Source organism: Telopea speciosissima, chromosome 9, assembly GCF_018873765.1.
Source record: "Telopea speciosissima isolate NSW1024214 ecotype Mountain lineage chromosome 9, Tspe_v1, whole genome shotgun sequence".
In the NCBI taxonomy this organism is placed as follows: domain Eukaryota; kingdom Viridiplantae; phylum Streptophyta; class Magnoliopsida; order Proteales; family Proteaceae; genus Telopea; species Telopea speciosissima.
In genome coordinates, this window is record NC_057924.1 from 56,492,976 (window position 1) to 56,513,684 (window position 20,709).

The following is a 20,709-nucleotide window of genomic DNA, read 5'->3' on the forward strand; positions in this document are numbered from 1 at the left end:
TGAGCCCAAAGAATTGGTTGAGAGGGCAATTTTAATACTTGTTATACAAATAGTATTTTTTTCAAATAACTCAATGATAAAACTTAATTTACCACGATAGAAATAAGATAAACAGCTCAAATCTGGCCAGTATAGTGGTATACATATTCTATTCTTTGGGAATTGTTATGGCCAATTTACTAAGGGGGTGTCATACTGCATCAAGATTTTTACTTCTAGAACTTCAAATCCTGTTGGGAGTTTTAGTTCAATTTCTACTTTAGAGTTCCTATTTCTTTAACTGAAAGGACTCACCGTAATGTAGAATAGCTAGGCTGCAACCAATTCTATAGGAGGATCATAAACTCTTAAATGAAGAAGAGCATCCACAGGGCATTTTGATTCTTTCTTCATAGAACTTTTGGTGCTTAGTAATTTAGAATATCTAAGGTTTATAAGGTTGCTGTTTTGCTCAAATAGGAAATCAACTTTTGGGTTTAATAAAATCAGAGGAGTTCTATATTTCAAAGCATTTAGGATGTGGGACAAACTATATAATTAAATTGTTACTTGCTTTATTGAATTGAAGTTGAGTTGTTGCCCGTCGTGGCTCTTGTATTGGAGCCTTAATTTCTAATGCTAGTTGTAGATTGCACTAATTATAAACTCTTTGATCTTCTTCCTCTCTCTCTCTCTCTCTCTCTCTCTCTATTTTCTTCTCTTTGGTATTTGTGGTACTTGTTTGACCCTTCCCTGCTCTTCCAATTCACCACATGTCCATCATAGTTTCTAGTTCCCACTCCTACTTTGACTATAACTTCAAAACTTAAAACAAAATACAGACAAGCTGATATAAATGTTGGGTCCTCTGTTACCACTCACTATATAAGCAAACTTAAGGATAGATACTTTTCATATAAGGCCTTCAAGAAATTTAATATTACAAAAAGGGTCTCTACATGTTTTTTATTATAAGTTGTGACTCTGTTGGTACTTGGTATAGCTACAAAGACCTTAGAAGAATTCCCATTGAAAGACTTCAAGAAATAGATATTCCAGAAGGACCCATTGATCCAAGGTGCTTTATAAAAATGAAAATGATCACTAAATAACAACCCTTTCAGCCAAAATCTCTATTATAAACTTTCTTTCACAGTTACAAAGCAAAAAAAATGTCAAAGAAAATTGGAGAATTTTCAACTAAAGACTAATAAAAATAGATATTCTGAAAGGGCAATTATGCCTTTTTAGAGAAAAGCCAGCCTTGAGACTATTCAAAAGATTTATATTATGGAAGGCAGAAGGAACCCTGCATCTGGTTCAGACCATAATATAATTCTGGACCTCTTCCCCACTTGGTTTCCATCATCATACCTTCCACCCTAAGCGAAGAAACAAACACAGAAATTCCCTTTTTCAGCTTTTCATCTTCCAGTAGAGTTCTCACCAGTGAGAACCCATTAGCAGGTTAGAAATCTCAAATATTTTTCAAGAAATTTGTCAAAGTAGATCAAAATCCACTTCCCAAAATGCTGATCTGAAATGGGTTTTCAAGTTTGCCTTCTTTTTCAATTCTCTGTTTTATTCCCAGAAACCCTGACTCAAACAGTTAATTAAACCCCAATTTGTTCAGAGACAGACAGAGCTGTACTACTTGGATTCAAAGGCAAGATTTTGAAGGACACAACAGAGATTCTCTCTTCATGGATTGGTAAAGATTGTTGTGGAGGAGATTGGGAGGGCATTCAGTGTAACCCTACAGGGAGGGTGATTGGTTTGGAGTTGCAGAGACCTGCTGACAGAGAGAGTGGTATGTACATGAAGGGCACCTTGTACCCTTCTCTGGGTAATCTCCAGTTCTTGGAGACACTGGTGATAAGTGGGATGAAACAGATTGGAGGTCCTATTCCAGAGAGCTTCTCAAAATTAACCCACCTCACCCAACTTGTCCTTGAAGATAACAGCTTTGAAGGATCCATTCCTCCAAGTCTAGGTCAACTGCCCTTGCTGAAGACACTCTCCCTAGGCTGATTCCAGATTTTTTTGGACAGTTTCATAATCTAACCTCTATTGACCTTTCAAATAACAAGCTCTCAGACCAGATACCCAGTTCCCTTTGTAACTTGCCCAATCTCATGGACGTTTCTCTGAGCCATAACCAGCTCACAGGTAGAATCCCAGATCACATGGACCTTTCTTTTACCACCCTTTCTCTGAGTGATAATCAGCTCACTGGTCAAATCCTAGTTTCAGTTTCAAGGCTACAGAAACTTTGGCAACTTAACCTGTCAAGAAATGGGTTTTCAGATCCCTCACCATGAATCCTTCCAAATTGCATCCTATCTCTACTGTCAATAGACTTACCCTACAACAAACTCCATTCAGCAAATGTTCCTGACTGGATTAGAAATAAGCCCCTCACAGATGTGCATCTTGCTGGTTGTAACCTCAAAGGCCACTTACCAAACTTTCCAATGCCAGAATCTTTGGCATCAGTAGACCTCTCTGATAACCAAATTAATCACTCTCCCAGGCTACCAATCCCAAATACAGAAAAAAAAAATAAAAAATAGAAGTAATAAATATATCATGATAAAGGACTAATGAACATTAACAAATGTCGAACAACCGTGAGATTCAGGCTAATCACAGAAGAAAGCCAAAATATGGAATGCAATCAGTACAAACCATGAAAAACCCCTCACTATAATGCAACGATAGATAAGGGAGAGAGAGAAGAAATATGCCATGCCTGCGTTAATCCAAGATGTTCCTTCCAATGGAGATTTTCAAATGAACTTCCTAGAACCTGAAATGGAGAAAAAAATTGGTTAGCAATCAATAACTCCAATTTTTTTTAAAAACACCCTAACTACAATGGAACGAGAACGATAAAGGGAAAGACAGAGAGACACAGACAGAGAGAGAGAGAGAGAGAGAGAGAGACAAAGAAAACGAGAACGATAGAGAGATAGAACGAGAGACTGTCTTCGCTTGAAGTTGCAGAGACTGTCTGCGCTTCCTTGGAGTTGCAGAGAAACAAAGAGAGAGAGAGTGTCATGAAGAACCTGACCGTTGCAGAGCTTGTCTTCACTTCCTTGGAGTTGCAGAGATTGTCTTCGTCTTTGGTTCCTTGGAGAAGAAAACAAGAGAGATGGCTGAAGACGAGAGAAGATCGCTCCTCATTAGGGTTTTAGGACTCGCGTGATAAACCATTTCACCGCAGGGTAGACCAGAGAAGAGAGAGGGATTGACATGAGATTTCTGCAAGGCAATCGCCGATCGTAGAAAGAGACGTCCACTCTCCCACTCTCCCTAAGATTCCGAAAGGGAAGAGAGTTCCGCGGGATTCAGCTACATAGCCGTTGATAGGATTTCAAATAATGACCTACTGTCGTCGATTTTTCGATTGAACTGGGGGAAGACGTTCAACGACTCAGATTGGACTAGGTGAAATCAATGGTCACCAGAAAAGAACGTCGTGCAAACTTATTTGACACGTACGTACTGTGATCACTTACTCGAGTGAAAACTAAATAAAAACAGCCAATCTTTTCAAAATTAACACCCAGTCAAGTCATTCAACCAGTCAAAATCGACCGGTTAAGTGGGAATTCCTTTTTCATAATTAGCAAAGACAAAATAGTATCTGTCTACATTTATTTCTGTCTGACTTTTACCAGAAACTATTCCGTAAATATATTTATATTATATAATTTAGAAAAAAATTTTGCTTGCGGTCGTATATGAAAACGTCCCCTCAAAAGAAAAAACAAGTCATGGAAAAATATTATTATGCTGTACAAAAGACAAGTACGGTCTCCTTAAAAAGATGCTGGACTGGACTGCTGGGCTTTTCTGTAGAAGAAGAAAATGGCAAAAAAGCAGCCATTTGACTAACTGGAACCACTCCTCCTTGAAAATCTTTTCTGAGTCACCTGATTTATACAATTGAAACTCGAGGCAAACCCATATTAACTGACGATCCTCCAACGTCTGATGCGTATTCATCGGATGATTTAAATAGAAGTACGAACGGAAAAAGGCAAAGAATACAACAGAGTCCCATAACCCAGACCAGATTGGATGGTACATAGCAAGACATGAAGGTGAAGAAGGTAATCACAATCGAAATCGCACCAAACGTCTCTCCAGCATTCGCAATTGTTGGGTAACTCTGTCGAAGTACAATCGCCATGAATGAAGCAGCAAATGAAATTCCAAACCCAATAATCAAAAACCAAAACACATGTTCATGATGATGGTTCATTGGAGCCTGTGATATATTTACACTCACAAGCCCTATCACACCCTGTAAAGCTAAACCCACCAGTGTTTTTCCCAAATCCAAATTCTCGAATGCACGACTACCTCTTCTTCGCTTCTGATTCCTGAGAATCACAAACAACTTCTGAACTGGATAAAAGAACATCTCCTTTAGAATTTTTAGAACGAAGCAGATTACTGTTGAGAAAATTTTCCATATGGATCTGCTCAGCTCCAAAAGAAATTGTCCAACCACATATAATTTTGACGACGGCACTGAATTCGATGACAATGGACCAGTGAGTGAATCAACATTGAAATGCATCTCCTGTGAATCCATAATAACGTAGAAAAGAGCAAGGAAGGATTAGTCACAGCTAAGCTATCAAAGGGAATAGAGCTCAGTAGTGAATTTATAGAAGGGGCAGTCAGTTATGAGTGAAAGGGGTTGGGAAAATGGAAGGAGAATGGAGATGATCCGATGGGTTCTGTTGGGGTTTCGATGACATTGGCCACTGAAGGCTGATAACCATGGCTGGAGTTTAAGCAAAAGAGAAGAAAATAAAAATAAAAATGTGAAGAAGAAGAAGAATCACACTGGCTGGGCGTCTTCTTCGGCTCAGAGAAATCTCGACTTCACTGTCTTAGTGCCTTTTTTCTGTTTTTCTTTTACTCCTTCCCTCTGCAGTTCTCTGTTTCTCCCATATCGGTTTTTCTCTCTCTGTCTCTCTCTCTCTCTCTCTCTCTCTTTTCCTTTTGCTCTCTATTTTTCTGCTAACTCTCCTCTCTTTTCCGTTTCTTTTTTCATTCTATGTCCCTTTTCTTCTCCTTTCGTTCATACCCCCTTTTCTCTCTGCGTTTTTTTTCTATTTTATTCTCTCTGCCTCCCTACTCTCCTCTCTTTCTATCGCTACCCTCTTATTAAAAAAACCTGCTTTTAAACTATTACATCTCCTTCTACCATTGTAGAAGATGAATGGTAGGTTAAATGGAAGAAGTTTCTCTGCATCTTCATGGAAGTTACAGCTCAAATGGTAAAAGATGAATGGTAGGTTAAATGGAAGCAGTTTCTCTGCATCTTCATGGAAGCTGCAGCTCAAATGGGTCCTTCCCTCCCTCCTCTCTGCGATTAATTTTTGCATCTTCCTAAGTCAAAGAAGCCGACTTCAATGGTGTAAAAGGTAAAGTGCCCAGATTCTGGGATATGGCTCCTGTTCACCCATGGCGGGAGCTGGACCATCAAGCACCCCCTAAGATGTTGCCACCTGGACTAGAGGACTGGATAAAAGAACATCTCCTTTAGATGTTTTAGAACGGAGCAGATTACTATCGCTACCCTCTTGTTAAAAAAACCTGCATTTAAACTTTTACATCTCCTTCTACCATTGTAGAAGATGAATGGTAGGTTAAATGGAAGAAGTTTCTCTGCATTTTCATAGAAGCTGCAGCTCAAATGGGTCCTTCCCTCCCTCCTCTCTGCGATTAATTTCTGCATCTTCCTGAGTCAAAGAAGCCGACTTCAATGGTGTGAAAGGTAAAGTGCCCAGTTTTTGGGATATGGCTCTTGTTCAGCCGTGGCAGGAGCTGGACCGTTAAGCATCCCCTTAAGATGTTGCCACCTGGACTAGAGGACTGGATAAAAGAACATCTCCTTTAGAATTTTTAGAACGGAGCAGATTACCATCGCTACCCTCTTGTTAAAAGAACCTGCTTTCAAACTATTACATCTCCTTCTACCATTGTAGAAGATGAATGGTAGGTTAAATGGAAGAAGTTTCTCTGCATCTTCATGGAAGCTGCAGCTCAAATGGGTCCTTCACTCCCTCCTCTCTGCGATTAATTTCTGCATCTTCCTGAGTCAAAGAAGCCGACTTCAATGGTGTGAAAGGTAAACTGCCCAGTTTCTGGGATATGGCTCGTGTTCAGCCGTGGCGGGAGCTGGACCGTCAAGCACCCCCTTAAGATGTTGCCACTTGGACTAGAGGACTAGATAAAAGAACATCTCCTTAAGAATTTTTAGAACGGAGCAGATTACTATCGCTACCCTCTTGTTAAAAAAACTTGCTTTTAAACTTTTACATCTCCTTCTACCATTGTAGAAGATGAATGGTAGGTTAAATGGAAAAAGTTTCTCTGCATCTTCATGGAAGCTGCAGCTCAAATGGGTCCTTCCCTCCCTCCTCTCTGCGATTAATTTCTGCATCTTCCTGAGTCAAAGAAGCCGACTTCAATGGTGTGAAAGGTAAAGTGCCCAGTTTTTGGGATATGGCTCTTGTTCAGCCGTGGCGGGAGCTGGACCGTCAAGCATCCCCTTAAGATGTTGCCACCTGGACTAGAGGACTGGATAAAAGAACATCTCCTTTAGAATTTTTAGAACGGAGCAGATTACTATCGCTACCCTCTTGTTAAAAAACCTGCTTTCAAACTATTACATCTCCTTCTACCATTGTAGAAGATGAATGGTAGGTTAAATGGAAGAAGTTTCTCTGCAACTTCATGGAAGCTGCAGCTCAAATGGGTCCTTCACTCCCTCCTCTCTGCGATTAATTTCTGCATCTTCCTGAGTCAAAGAAGCCGACTTCAATGGTGTGAAAGGTAAACTGCCCAGTTTCTGGGATATGGCTCGTGTTCAGCCGTGGCGGGAGCTGGACCGTCAAGCACCCCCTTAAGATGTTGCCACTTGGACTAGAGGACTAGATAAAAGAACATCTCCTTAAGAATTTTTAGAACGGAGCAGATTACTATTGCTACCCTCTTGTTAAAAAAACTTGCTTTTAAACTTTTACATCTCCTTCTACCATTGTAGAAGATGAATGATAGGTTAAATGGAAAAAGTTTCTCTACATCTTCATGGAAGTTGCAGCTCAAATGGGTCCTTCTGTCCCTCCTCTTTGCGATTAATTTCTGCATCTTCCTGAGTCAAAGAAGCCGGCTTCAATGGTGTGAAAGGTAAAGTGCCCAGTTTCTACGATATGGCTCCTGTTCAGCCGTGGCAGGAGCTGGACCGTCAAGCACCCCCTTAAGATATCGGGTGGGGTTGGGTTGCAACAGGTTGTGGGGCCAGTGGGGTTACAGTGGAGGAAGGAGGAGGAGGAGAAGGGACAATGATGGGGAAAAAATTGAGTAATTAGGTTACTTTTAATCTGGTTTAGGTACCTCAAACGCAATATATGAAACGCCAGGTATCTAACTTACAATTTATTAAAACATTAGATATCCTATGTACCATTTACCCTAATAAAAATAGTGTAAATTGATGGCACCCCACAATTTTGGAGTCCAGATCAGCTACCCACATGGGAACGGTTGGGGACAGATCTGACCCTTCCATGGGGGTGTGGGACCCATGCTCCATGGAGGGTTCAGATCTGTCCCCACCCGTCCCCATGTGGGGAGCAAATCTGAACTCCAATTTTGTGCTTTCTTAACCTCTAAGAAATGATGTAGTGAAGGGTGTCCAATTTGGTATATTGGAATAAAGTATTTTGGCCCGTGATTGGGTTCTATGGGTATTGTGTCCTCCCATGTATGATATTGCTTTATTGCATTTGATTAATGTGTTTCCTCATACTGCTTGCTTAGAGAACCTTCACCCTATTTTTTTATCGTAATGAGCATTTTTAATAACCCCAAAAGTTAGGATTTAAGAAACCCATTGAATTATGTTGGTCAAATGGAGTGTTGTTGTCATTGTTGGCAATATTTTTGGTCATATTGATGATGTGGCAGCACTAGAGGTGTCAGACAGTACGTCGGCAATGCAAACAAGTCAATTTGAGTGCCAAGGACAATTTGGTATTTTGGTAGTGTTAAAGATGTATTCGGGCATGTGTGATGGTATTTGGTTGCATATTTCAACCTTACAAAGGCTTTGGCGGCATGTGGAAGCTTCAGGTGATGTTTCGAAAAAATATTGAAAAATTTCATCACATGTCTCTAGTGAAGGGTGGTCTTTGAAGCTATTTTTGAAAGGCTCACTAGCAGAATAGAAAGAAGTGGTAAACATGGGAGTTGAAGCTCGTCGAGTGTTCTTTCAAACGCAACTGATTCGTTTAGAATCCGATATGAAATGAAAATGTTATGAAAATTTTTGTACAGGATGTCAAAATCGGAGCGAATCTGGAGAAGACGTTTTCCATACTTAACCAAAAAAATTTTGGCTTAAAATTTAGGGTATTCTGTGAACAGTAGTTCTCCATTATCTGGTTACACTTCCAGAATCCTGTGAGTGGTTGATGAGCATCTGTGATAAAGATGCTAAATGGAGGTGTTTGATTGAAACGGAGAGAGACATTGCGTCATGATCCATGCGTGACTTTTATAATTTGTTTAGCGCTATACTGGAGCGTAACTGCATTCTGGTCATTACCAAATAAAAAACAACACTGCATTCTGGTATATAACAGAGTTTATTCGATGCTTCGCGGGTACAATGGACTGAATACACACGGATCTTTTTGGAAAATGCTCGTTATGCCCTTTGGTCAGGCTTTTTATACAATCCATTTTGGGAGACCATAACTACCATATACGGAGTAAACATCAAGCGCCATTTTTTTTAAAACTGTGTATTTTTTCGAGAAAAAAAAGCATTAGAAGCAATTTCAGAAGCTGAAAACATAGGTAAAACAAGATATGAACGAAAAAACCATTGAAGGCTTGTTTGTGAAGCAATGGAGAACATTGGGATGTATGATTCGATTCTTTGAGATCCTCCTCTGCAGATTGATCTCTGAAATGCATAGGGTAGAGGTATTTCTTAAACTACAAGTCCTGGTTTCTGAATTAGGGTTGCATATTTGTTAAAAAACCCAGATCTGTTCATGTATTGGGGAAAGGGTTTGTAATTTGATTTTACTATTTTATATTGTATTTCCAATGAAGTTGGAGTTTGATTGGTGTGGGGTTGTTACCCTAGACTATGAAGGATTTAATCAGAAGCAGGTGTTCAGGCATCTGGATCATTGTAGTAATCAAAACATTGGGTGGAGTATTGGGGAAATACAAAACCCTTTACGGTTATTCCTCTGTGGACGTAGAGACTCTTTGGTTGAACCACGTATATCTAGTGTTGTTGCATTACTTTTGTTTTCATTATATACTTAAAGTGATTGCTGTGCAAAGTGGTGGGAAACTGGTAGACCCAGCCACATTATGGTGTGTGGTGGACGTGTTTATGTGTGATTAATAATTATGAGATTGCTTCAACTAATTTTGAATTGCAATTGAGAAAATATTGTTACTATGATTTCTATGAAATATTGAAATTTTGAGATCCACTGATTCCCCCCCCCCCCCAACTTTTCTTAGTGGCACCTGGGATTCACAGATTAAGTACATGGATAAGATTGTGAGTCCCATATATTAAGTGCGAAGTTAATTCAATCTAGAAAAGCTCCTCAAGTAGGGTTGAAGTTAACTTAAGAAGGTTAAGAGTTATTAGTGGCATCGACTTAAGGGATTTTATCTTTATGGTTATTAGGGGCAATTACTATCACTGCCTTACACTTAATCTATATTAATAAAGCTACCCTAACTTAAACTTCTTTTCTAATACTACCCTACTTTTAAACTTTTACATCTCCTTCTACCCTCATGTTTTTAAATACCCAGATTGCCCTTCTTTTCACCTAGTAATCTGCTAATCTATTTAACCTATCATTCATCTTCTACTTTTTACTATTTTTGTCATTAAATAGTAAAAATGAAAGCACCCACCCACTTCCTCTCTCTCGTTTTTCATTCCATTCGGTTTTTTTTCCTTCAATTCTTCTATTTAATTAATTTTGTATTCAGCATTTCATCCTCATTGTTCTTCTTCGAACAGATCATGATTCTAAGTATTGGTATCACATCGTTCGTATTGGGTGATATGTATCGGTTTTGCTAGTCATCGATACCGATACTGTATCGGTATCACGGTACGGATAAGAGGTAAAATGGTCAGAAAACTCACTTTTAAGGAGATTCAAGGGTAATTTTGGCTGCTACAGCAGATCCAAGCCAATATTGTATCGATATCTTATGGCTTTTGCAGGTTACCGATACCCATTCCGATACCGTGCACTAAAACCATGGAATAGATCGGCTCTCTTCAAAACACCCCACTTATTCTCTCTCTTCCTCTTTTTATTCAATTTACTTTTTACTATTTTTGTAGAGAATCGATCTGTTCCATGGTTTTAGTGCACAATATCGGAACGGGTATCGGTAACCAGCAAAATCGATATGATACCAATACGGTATCGGCTTGGATCGGCTGTATCGGGTAAAATTACCCCTGAATCTCTTTAAAAATGAGTTTTTTGACTATTTTACCCCTTGTTCATACCATGCTACCGATACAGTATCGCATGGTATCGGTATTGGTGACTAGCAAAATCGGTATATATCATCCGATATGGGCGATAAGATACCAATACGGCAATACTTAGAACCATGATCTGTTCAAAGAAGAATGATGAGGATGAAATGTTGAATACAAAATTAATTAAATAAAAAATTTGAAGAAAAATAAAAAAAATAGAATGGTGTAAAAAACGGGAGAGAGAAGAAGCAGGTGGGTGCTTTCATTTTTGGGTTATTTCCAAATGCCCCCTGAAAATGGCCAAACTTACAGTTGCCCCCCTGAATTTTCACTAATTCCACGTGCACCCCTGCTTTCCAAACTAAGTACCACTATAGTCCCTACCGTTAGATAGAGACGTTATAACATAACGGATCCCAGTTTTTGAACTTCGATGGATCATTCTGCCCCTGGATAGGGTAAAATGACCACGATGACCTTACCTAGAAAAAAAAAAAAAAAAAAAAAACTGCAACTCATCTTCCTCAAATCGTTTAGGGTTTGGGGAAGATGAGCTCTTGAATCAGAAATCAAGAATGGAAGTCCACGAAGTTAAACCACTTCCACCTACAAGCAGTAGTAGCACAACTCTGCCATTAGATTAGATTAATAAGCTCACACAGTCTGAGTCATAAATCATGGAAGATTGAATGGAATGGAATGGAAATTAATTAAGAAAATTAAATCTTGATTATGTTCTTCCAGAAAACAGACTTGCATGAAACCAGAGCCTAGATCATGCCGATTAAGTTAGAATAAGTGTTTGAATTCCGAATGAGTTTTCTCCACACCATGATCAGAATAAGCCTCGTAATCACGCTAGCCGGAGGCATAACTTTGGCCTTGTTGTCTCCCACTTTTCTCCCTTCGCCGTTCATCTCACTATCACCAGCTCTTATGTTCCCAAAGCTGAATTCATCTTGATACATCCAAGATTCATCGAACCAGTCAGCGGTTGTCACGTGTAACCAAGCGACTCATTCTAGAACCAAGGAGAACCAATCTGGGGTCCCACCCGGGCGCGGCCTCACCTAGGGGTGGTCTCACACCCAGGCGCGGCCTCACCTAGGCACGGCCTCTCACCCAGCCGTGGTCTCACACCCAGGCGCGGGCTGCACCCAGGTGTGGTCTCACACCCAGGCGTGGGCTGCACCCAGGCACGGCCTCACCTAGGCGCGGCCTCACACCCAGGCGCGGCATCGTGGACTCAGACATGATGTACACCCACGGACACCGAGGCCGCTCGTCTATGACCCAATCTTGTCACTGCAAACTTATCCCACCACCAGGGCTCTGGGCCACCGCTTAGAAGTCACGTCACCCAGATGGATTCAAGCACCAATGATGTTATCATCACACGCGAGTATCTATCCGCCAAGGATCTTGATACCACCAGGACACTCCCTCCCGCGGGGAGACGGCCAATCAGGATAGAGCCCTGCTATCCAGGACCTCTATCCACTCAACGGCACACTCGCCATCAAACTCAGACTCTCCACACCGCCATACACTACTATAAAAGGTAAGGTACACAACCCTATCAGGGGACATCTTAACTCATATTGAATATCACTATTCATCTATTTGCTCAGGAGATCTAACTTTGGCATCCGAGAGCCCTAGGCCGGAAGCACACCGGTTCTCTCTATTGATCCCTTGGATCACTTGCAGGTGATGGCACTCGTAGGACCACTCGACGATTTCTTGACACAACAGATTGGCGCCGTCTGTGGGAACGACGCTAGCCATTACATCTACTAGCTCGCTTCCATATTCATTCAATGGCATGAAGGAAGACCACTACCTCCACCAACAACGTAGCGAGGAATGGATCACCACCCCTAGAGTGCTCTTGCCGCAGTGTCAATGACCATGACCATGTCCCTCTGGAGGAAGAGATCCCCCTTAATGACCAGTTTGTGGTCGACGAGACCAACAATGACGAGGTAGACGATGTGGTGGTGGAGGTGATACCTGACCCCAATGAACCAGCAACTGCAGGTCAGATCAACGACCTGCAGCGATAAATCCTTAAAGAACGACAACTCTTTCGAGACTACTTGACACAGCATGCGACATCTCACCACCGAAGGACGTCACCGTCAGCAAGGGCAGAGTCCGTACCTCGACAAGAGCCAAACCCTAGGAGATCATCTCCCAGGGGCGTGGGATCAGAGAGACTTGCACGATGGGCAACCCCCACTCCGCAGCGGGGGGAGCCTTCCCAATGTCCCAAGAGAATAAGAGACCTCCCGCCACGGTTAGAGCGTGGGAGGACACCAACACCCAGGGCGAGGGTGCCTAGCCTCGAGAGATTGGTCTGGATGTCTGTGTTCGACGATTGACTTGAAGAAGGTCACATACCACGACGAAGCCGGACCTACAGAGAGGGAAGCCCCTCACCTTCGCGATAGGGGTCATTGCGGCGTGACCATTCACCATCCCGCCAACACTCAAGGCGGGAGGGGAACTCCAGGAGAGAGTGTGAGAGAGGTCGCAGTGAACGTCCTGCCAGGCCTGAGGGATAGGTACGGGATGAGGAGCTTGATCGAAGACTCCGCGACCTAGATGAGAAGCTGGAATGGTTGAAGAAGCAGACCAAAGGCGAGACACATTCCATACCTGGACAGCACCCATTCTCGACAGAGATCATGTCAGCCATGCTCCCTTCCAGGTTTCGACTGCCTACCTTTGAACTCTACAATGGTACCACGGACCCCAATGACCACATCAACTACTTTAATGGCATGATGACATTGTATGGTGGGTCGGACATGGTCTCCTGTTGGGTATTCCTTGCATCCCTCAAGGGAGCAGCCACATCATGGTTCTCCAGGCTACGACCGAGATCTATAGGCTCATTCGCAGAGCTATGCGAACGGTTTATCACCCACTTCCAGAGCAGTGTCAAGCAGAAGAAGACCACCATCAACCTACTGAATGCGGTACAGAACCCTGGGGAATCTCTCAGGGAGTATTTTAGCAGGTTCACCAAGGAGTCCCTGGAGGTTCGAGACTTGGATGACCAGACCCAGCATGCAGCCTTGGCAGGAGGTATCAAGGACCTAGACCTGATCAAGGACCTGGCACGTCATGAGACCAGGACTATAAAAGAGCTCCTAGAGAGGTGCAAAGAGTTTACAAATATGGTCGAGGTACTAAAAGCTAGAACGAAGATAATCGAGGCCAAGCCGTAGGACAACAAGAGGTCAGCACCTGATGACAGCAAAGAAAGTAAGAGGTCGAGGACAGAGCGTCGACAAGAGAAGAGCGACCGCCCATCTGGGAGGACTGACCGTCGCCCAAAGAGAAGTGAGAGGGCAAGCAACCCTGAGTTCACCCCACTGAACACCACCAGGTCTCAGATGCTCATGCAGATCCAAGACTGTGACCTACTCCATTGGCCACGACCTATGCTAGCAGGACCAGAGAAGCCAAACCCTAACAACTACTGTCTCTTCCACAAAGAGAATGGGCATGACATAGAGGAGTGCTATCAATTGAAGCAAGAGATAGAATAACTTCTAAGAGCAGGAATCTTGAACAAGTATGTGAAGGGGAGACATGACAACCGCTCAGGCCAAGGAGACAGAGGTCGTGACAGAGATAGAGTAGAACTGAGAAGGGAAGAAAGCAGAACAAGCTGAGAGAGAGACCGTCCAGAAGAGCGGAGAGATGCAACAGAACCTAGTGGCACCAAGGGACCTCCCATCCTCACCAAACTTGGAGGATCGGGGCAAGAGTCCACCCGAAAGGCTAAAGCCTATGCCAGGTTCGTGGGAGTGGCAGAGAAGCCAAACAAGATAGCCAAGATCGAGACGGTGATCTCCTTCTCGGATGAAGACCTGGAAGGACTAAGCTTCCCATATGAGGATGCCCTGGTAGTATAGGTGGAGGTAGCCAACCGACCTGTACACGGGGTATTGATAGACAGAGGGGCATCTGTAGACGTACTCTCCTTGGACGCCTATCGACAGTTCAGGTTCGGGGACGATCAGCTCAAACCAGAGCCCACTTACCTCCATGGATTCTCAAGTGCCACCGCCTCCATCAGAGGTACCATAGAACTACCCGTCACCTTCAGGGTACACCCTTGACAAGTGACTATCATGGTTGTCAAGACCATGGTGTCCTTCAACGGCCTCCTAGGGCGACCATCTCTAATAGCCCTTAGAGTAGTCATATCACCACTCCACCTGAAGATGAAGTTCCCCACCGAAAATGGGGTAGGCAAAGTCCGAGGAGATCAGAAGAAAGCAAGGGAGTGCTACGCCACCTTCATGAAGAAGAATAATGGTAACACCCACGGGATGACACTCTACCTAGAGAACATGGTCAGTGACCAGAGAGATGAACTGATAGAGAGAAGGGAAAGACCAGTGGAAGACCTCATCCGTTAGCCCCTCAGCAGGGACAACCCCTCCAAGGTTGTACAGGTTGGCTCGCTACTAAGCAAGGAACAGAAAGAAGGACTTGGACACCTCCTCCAAGCGAACATGGATGTCTTTGCATGGTCGACCTCTGACATGCCTGGAATACCACGTTCCATAGCAGAGCACCGACTACATGTCGACCCAACTAGGAAGCCCATCCAACAGAAGCGATGTAACTTCACCCTCGACCGATAAGCAGCAATCAAGGAAGATGTCGAGAAGTTGAGCCAGTCAGGGTTCATCAGAAAGGAGAAGTTCCCAACCTGGCTCGCAAACGTGGTCATGGTACCAAAGCCCAATGGGAAGTGGAGGATCTGTGTCGACTACACCGACCTGAACAAGGCATGCCCAAAAGATGAGTACCCACTGCCCAGGATCGACCTACTGATCGACGCCACCGCTGGCCATGAGATGCTGAGTTTCATGGATGCCTACTTCGGGTACAATTAGATCCTCATGCATGAGGGTGATGAGTCCTACACCGCATTCCAGACAGACAAGGGGAACTACTGCTACCATGTCATGCCGTTCGGATTGAAGAATGCTGGGGCCACCTATTAGAGGATGGTTAACAAGATGCTCGAGGAATAAATCGGGCACAACATGGAGGTATATGTGGATGACATGCTTGTGAAAAGCATCCACACCAACCAACACCTGACTGACCTAAAGGAAGCATTCATAGTACTGAGGAGGAACCAGATGAAGCTAAACCCTGCAAAGTGCACCTTCGGCGTTAGGAAAATTCTTGGGGTTCTTGGTCTCAGTACGTGAAATAGAAGCTAACCCATCCAAGATCAAGGCCATCCAAGAGATGGCACCTCCTCGAACGGTCAGGGAAGTGCAGAGGTTGAATGGAAGGATTGTCGCCCTTTTAAGGTTCGTGTCATGGGCAGGTGACAAGTGCGTACCATTCTTCAAAACATTGAAGAACCTCTGAAGCCCTAAAGACTTCACATGGACAGAAGAGTGCTAGAAGGCGTTCAAAGAATTGAAGGAGTACCTAGAGAGCCCACCACTGCTTGGGCGACCAGAATCTAACAAAGAATTACAGCTCTACCTGGCCGCCACCCCTGTCGCGATCAGCGCAGTACTGCTGAAGGAAGAGGACAAAGTCCAGAGGCCCATCTACTATGTCAGTCATGTTTTGATCGATGCAGAGACCAGGTACACCAGGATCGAGACGGTAGCCTATACATTGGTAATTGCGGCTAGGAAGCTACGACCATACTTCCAAGCCCATACCATCACAGTCCTCACCGACCTACCTCTGAAGAAGGTACTCCACAAGCCAGACGTCTCCGAATGATTGATAGCATGGGCAGTGAAGTTAAGTGAGCATGACATCAGGTTCCAACCAAGGACAGCCATCAAAGGTCAAGCCCTGACAGATTTCATTACAGAGTATACCATATCTGAGATCGAGCCAGAGATAGGGGAACCCAAGAAGAAGGATCACGGATCGTGGGACATGTTCGTGGACGGGTTGAGTAACGCAGCAGGAAGCGGCGCTGGCTTCATATTAACTAGCCCTGAAGGATTCCAGATCCAATATGCTCTCCGATTCACCTTCCAGGCATCCAACAATGAAGCAGAATACGAAGCCTTACTAGCTGGACTCTGGGTGGCCAAGGCCATCCAAGTCACACACCTATCCACCCGGAGTAACTCCCAGCTTGTGGTGAACCAGGTGAATGGAGAGTACGAGGTGAAAGATGATAGGATGACATCATATCTAGCACGTGCTCAAGCATTGATCGAGAGTTTTATGAAGTTCGAGATGGTTCGAGTTCCTAGGGATGAGAACGCAGTCGCCGATGCCCTATCCAGGCTAGCCAATGATGAACTCTAAAATTTTTCTAGTGCAGTCTATGTTGAGATCCTACATGAACCAACATATAAGGAAAAGCATGTTAATGAAATCGAAGAGGGACCTAGCTGGATGGACCCCATACTCAACTACCTCCTGAACGACGTCTTACTAGAAGACAAGCCGAGGAAAGGAAGATCAAGATGAGAACTGCAAAGTACACCATCTTAGATGGGGTACTGTACAAGCGGAGGGCAACAACACCACTACTCCAGTGCCTAGGACCCAAGGAGGCATAGTACACCCTAGCAGAAGTCCATGAGGGGATATGTGGAAGCATATGGGGGGGGATGAGCCCTAGCTTACAAAATCCTCCACCAGGGACTGTACTGGCCACGAATGCAAGAGGAGGCCATACAATATGCCAAGAAGTGTGAGCAATGTCAGTTGTTCGCCCCAGTACCCCATCTACCCGCCACCAAGCTGACATCAATCCTTAACCCCATACCCTTTGCCATGTGGGGGATGAACATCTTAGGAAACTTCACCGCAGCACCGGGAAACAGGAAGTACCTGGTCATCGCGATTGATTACTTCACCAAGTGGGTCAAAGCTAAACCCTTGGCCAAGATAAGAGAGCTAGAGATGGAAAAGTTCATCTGCGACGACGTCATCTACAAGTTTGGGGTGCCACAGATCCTAGTCTCAGACAACGACAAACAATTCAATAACCCCAAGTTCCAAGCATTCTGTCAAAGCTACAACATCGACTATTGACTTGTATCGGTAGCATACCCATAGGCCAATGGTCAGGTGGAGGTCACCAACAGAACATTGCTGGAAGGAGTTAAGAAAAGGCTAGAGGAAGCTAAAGGGAAATGGGTCGAAGAGCTACCAAGCGTTCTATGGGCGTACCGAACTACAGTACGGACACCCAGAAGAGAGAGCCCATTCCGCCTAGCATATGGCCTTAAAGCATTGGCGCCAATAGAGGTCTGCGCCATGTCTCATAGGGTTTTGCACTTCAACGAACGTACCTATATCGACGGACTACGGACGAACCTAGACTTTATAAATGAGGTCCGTGAAAGAGCACTCCTAAGGAACGTCGCCTACCAACAACGTACTGCCAGATACTATAACGCCAGGGTTAAGGAAAGGCTATTCCCCCAGGGAGATCTAATCCTAAGGAGGGCAAGTGCATCATAGCCACAGAAGACAGGGAAGCTGTCAGCCAACTGGGAAGGGCCTTACATAGTCCCCAAGTAGATACGTCCAGGGACCTACCGCTTGAAGACTCCAGGGGGCAAGAAGGTAGACCGCACCTGGAACTCAGAGCACCTAAAGAAATACTATCAGTAAGGGTAGTAGTAGCAATGGAAGCATTGAAGCAACACCACCTGTAAAAGTGATATTAGCAGTAGCAGTAACAGAGTCGGCTGTCAGCCATGATATGCAGTAGGTTTGCAATTTTCAAGGATAATTCGAAAGATTTTCATTTGAAGTAAATAGTTGATTTCGGATGTACTTGTCTACTTGTCCTACTCGACCGGGTCACCTCTACCACACCAAGGTCCGATGACCACCAAGGCGCAATGCCACTAAGGTCCGATGACCACCAAGGTGCAACGCCACCAAGGTCTGATGACCACCAAGGCGTAACGCCACCAAGGTCCGATGACCACCAAGGCGCAATGCCACCAAGGTCCGATGACCACCAACGTCCAATGACCACCAAGGCGCAATGCCACCAAGGTTTGATGACCACCAAGGCGCAATGCCACCAAGGTCCAATGACCATCAAGGTGCAATGCCACCAAGGTTTGATGACCACCAAGGCGCAATGCCACCAAGGTCCGATGACCACCAAGGAGCAATGCCACCAAGGTCCGATGACCACCCAGGCGCAAGGCCACCAAGGTTCGACGACCACCAAGGCGCAATGCCACCAAGGTCTGATGACCACTAAGGCCCAACCCCACTACCAAAGTTCCATGACTATCAAGGTTCATAGGGCACTAATGCGCAATCAACCACTAAGACACAGTGCAATCAAAGAAAAGCAACAGTGATCACATAGAGAAGTAATAATAGTTACAACTCAAGTTCAAAAAGAAAAGGTTCAAGACATCTATAAGTTCGATACGGCCATAGGGTTAAGGGACCACAGAGGGGTAGGTCACCTCCGACTCGACAGGAGATATTAGGTCCACCTCGAGAAGGCACACAGCAGCACCCCCCTCAGGTAGGGCAGTCTCCACCTCTGGCACTAGGACGCTCACCACCACCGCAACACTAAGAAGCATCGCAGTAAACTCAAAAAACCCTAGGACGGAGAAGTCATAACCGGGGGTCACCTCTAAGATGCAAGCGGCTAAGTCCTGGATCCCTCCCTCATACGCAGGCTGAAGCTGCACCTGATACAACGCCGAGAACGCCAGGGACGCCTGGAACTCAGCCATAGCTTGCTCGCCTGCAGATGCCAGCTCCGCCTCATGACTCCCCCTCAACGTATGAAGCTCCTCCTCCAAGGCAAGAACCCTAGCCGAACTCTCGACTGCACCGACAGAGGTCACTCGAAGCTCCTCAGACGCCTCCAGGAGATTCTCGGACGCCACTGTGAGCTCTTCTGACGCCCTCTGCTTGCGGGCCTTGGCCATCTCACGGGCATCGATAAGTCCCTGGAGCTCCCTCTCCACATCACGCAGGGTGCACTGTATCTGCACCTCGCGAGAAGTGTGACCCTCCAGTCGAAGCACCGCCTTAGCAAAATAGTGATGGACCTACAATCAACATGACAAGCGATAAACACTTTAAGTATAAGAGGAGCAGCGAATGTGACGAAACCAAAAGGAATAACTCACCGAAGTCATATCATGGTAGAGAGTCTGGGCCAGACACGCGTCACTAAGCCTCTGTAAGGCTACTCTCGCGGTAGGAAGCCTCCCCTTGTCCACCCATTCTTGTGACACACTGGACCCAGCCAAGGTCGAACCCTACGACACACCCAAGGTGATCACCAGAGACTCATCCATAGCGGGAAGATCAGTGGCAGTACCACCGGAGGAACTCACCCCTTTCCCCTTGGAGAGGGGCAATGCAGAAGACCCAGAGGGGGCCATAATAGGAGGCAGAGGCATAGAGCCCGAAACACCATCATCATCAGGAGAAGTACGGGGAAGGAGGACATGCACACCAGAGCTCATCACATGTGCATATCTTGGACTACCCTTCCGCTTCGCCCCAACAGCCACAGGGGTGGAAGAACCACCAACATCTATTACTCTAGCAGATGAACCACTTTGAGAAGCAGCCTTCTTCCGCAGATTACCACGAAGCAAATTAAAATCCGGACGCGTATCCACTGCATGACAACATCAAGTCAAGACCGCCAACTAGTCAGATGACATACATATTAAAATACAAGCATGCTAATCAAGTACAAAAGACATTGCTCTTACCAGGACTCAGCTTCCAAAGGGACCGGAAGGCCTCCGAGTCCAACTTCAGGACGTGGAATAGATCGCGACCCAGGCACTGCCAGAGGGAGTCACCCTCAAAATCACTCAGCTTAAGCCCCCGGTTGACCCTCTTGAGGTCAATGACTTCCCAAACAGTCTGTAGTGGGCATCAAAGGACCATGGAAAAAAGGAAGCGATCCCTCCAATACTTCACGTTGCTAGTGATCCCTGTGAGAAGCTCCAAAGAGGCATAGTGCCCCTTGAGCACCCGACGAGCAAAGTGATAACATCCATGATTCCTCTTCTTTAGTAGATAAAAGTGGGAGAACAGGGGAATAGTGGTGGCACACCCCATGCGGGCAAAAAATACATAGAAACCCAGGATCACCCTCCAAGAATTGGACAACACCTGCC